Genomic DNA, 2996 nt, shown 5'->3' with positions numbered 1-2996 from the left:
TGCTGACAGATTTTGTCCATTAGATGTCACTGTTGATCTTTGTCTTAACCAACATACCATCTGACTGCATTTTGGGTTGTCTAAAAATAATAAAATTTATAACATTATATATATTGAAGTCCAATTAAAAGTTTTGTAATAAAGTGGCTTTGCAAATACATTATGAAATGTAAAAAAAAAAAAAAAAAAAACAATGGGGAAAAAATACAGTAAAAGAAATGAACTATTTTAAATTAATGCTGTTGAATTATATTCAGAGTTTGATATTTTGAGTTTTAATGGGGTATTATGCCTTTTTTTAATTGCTAGTATTTTTCAGTTACGTGTATAGTAATGTTTAATTCGGTCACACTTTATTTTAAGGTACAATTCTTGTTTATTAACAAACCATTAACTATGACTTTTGCCTCAATAAATTCCTAATTTGCTGTTTATTAGTTAAGTTAAAGCAGTAGTTAAATTTGGGTATTGGGTAGGATTATGGATGTAGAATATGATCATGTATAAGTACTAATGAACAGCCAATATGGTAATAATAGACATGCTAACAACAATTAGTTAAGAGTGAAATTTGATCCCTATATTAAAGTGTTACCATAAATTCCCTTCATACAAACCTCCACACTGATCAGACTTGTAACACCACTATTCGTTCTTTCAAATCCTGATCTCATGCTTTCATTTGGTTTAATCACCAGAACGCAACAGTATAACTGTATAGTCTCAACAAAGCAAATAAAACACTGTAATGTGGATACATTGCTGCACTTATCATTCCTCCAGTGGGTCCCTGAAGAAGGTCACTACAAGAAGTGATAATAACATGAAACATACAAACAGAATAATGTGACATGTTTGCATAACAGCCCATTAATATCTCACATGAGACATTAGTATGTTGTTTTTATGCTCATCTCCATTTTAATGACATGAGAGTTTAGAAAGATGCTGCTTCATTTTGTTCCATATTTAATTGCTTCCTTTTCTTTCTGCAAAAGAAAAGCAGAATAAAAGACAAATAGTAAAGATAATAACAAAGAGAATGAAGTAGTTGATGAATAGGAGCGCTATTTGTTATGAACAATACAGTTTTAACAATAAACTGTTTATCGTGAACTAAAGTGAGCATTTGAGAAAAAAATATAAAAACTGGATCTGAACAACAAAGATAAGAATATAATAATATGAAAAATGAATTTCTTGAACACAACAATGCAAGTCAAGCAAAAATCTGAGTTTCAGGATGGATATCATCCTATAGACCATACAGTATATATACAGCTCATGTCATGAAATGTGTTCTTTGATGTTGAATCAGTAGTGTAAAAAATAAATAAATAAAACAGTGTACATTAAGGTAACTCACAATACACCTCAATAAGTGTAAAACCAATGTACAGCACTCAGCGGTCAAAAGCGACAAATGCACTTTGAAGAGCGCTCGTGGCGGTAGAACGCACACTCTGGTTGGCCACCTACTGTACACACAACATCTAATACTGCACATACCTATGGAATGATATTGCGGACTTTATTCAAAAGGAATTGCAAATTGTATTTGCAATTGCGTTTTCAATTTGTGTACGCATAAAATGTGACATAATCCAAACGCAAATGCAAATTGCGCATTACCGTTTTCATTTTCGATTAAGTGAACGCACAGTGTCTGCCAAATTTAAAATGGAAATGCAAAGTCCGTTTGCAATTGTGTTTCCCATATCTTACGAGCTATGAGCCTGTCATATTTAAATAGCAATATTAATTACCACATTTGCCTTTTCACTCTCTCTGCACTGTGCATGTAAACTGCCAAAACTCAAATGGAATCGCAATACCTTTTGCATTTGAATTTCCAACGTCTACACGGAAACCTGTCAATCAAGTGACAGGGGTGGGGCCATTTTATTGGGCGTGTTTGCATTGGGAAGTGACGATCGTACTAAAATGTACCATGTTTCTACTAGGGTAAATATGAGTTAACGATAGTGTTTGTAATTAAGCCACAGTAGCCACAAATGTACAGTTGTCTGAGACGTTATGAAATGTTCTTTAACATCATGAACAATAAAATGTAGTCAGTGTTCTGCTATTGTTTATTTTCATGATAGGTAAACACAGGCCACAAGTTAACACGGTCACATTTCCTTGATTCAGCAGCTGCACGATGTAGAGCCGAGAGTCCTGTCTTGAATCTAGAGATCTGGTGCTCATTCAGTGTAGCTTGGTAGCTCAGTGGTTAGTGACTGTCATCTCTCGCGGCATACCATATTTTAGCGCGTGTTCGAAACCCGGGCCAACACAAACGTTCTTTATTTTTTTGTTTATCCTACTAACTTCAGCCGCCAAACGGGCGATCATACAGTGAGGAAAATTGCATGTTATCAAGTACGCTGCTGTTTGCAGAATTACCGGACCTGCGTCCTCGCAGACATCACACTCCCGAGTCGAATGCACAAAGTCTGAACTACTGAGGATGCAAGTCCCAAATCAGCGGCTGATGTTAGTAGGATAAACAAAAAAATAAAGAACGTCTGTGTTGGCCCGGTTTCGAACACGCGCTAAAAGACGGTATGCCATGAGAGATGATAGTCACTAACCACTGAGCTACAGATCAGCATCAGCATCAGATCTCTAGTTTCAAGACAGGACTCTTGGCTTTACATCGTGCAGCTGCTGAATCAAGGAAATGTGACAGTGTTAACTTGTGGCCTGTGTTTACCTATTATGAAAATAAACAATAGCAGAACACTGACTACATTTTATTGTTCATGATGTTAAAGAACATTTCAAAACGTCTCAGACAACTGTACATTTGTGGCTACTGTGGCTTAATCATAAACACTATCGTTAACTCATATTTACCCTAGTAAAAACATGGTACATTTTAGTACGATCGTCACTTCCCAATGCAAACACGCCCAATAAAATGGCCCCACCCCTGTCATTTGATTGACAGGTTTCTGTGTAGACGTTGGAAATTCAAATGCAAAAGGTAT

The sequence above is a fragment of the Carassius carassius genome, chromosome 12 (genome assembly GCF_963082965.1).
Source record: "Carassius carassius chromosome 12, fCarCar2.1, whole genome shotgun sequence".
Taxonomy (NCBI): Eukaryota; Metazoa; Chordata; class Actinopteri; order Cypriniformes; family Cyprinidae; genus Carassius; species Carassius carassius.
This window is presented reverse-complemented; position numbering follows the sequence as displayed.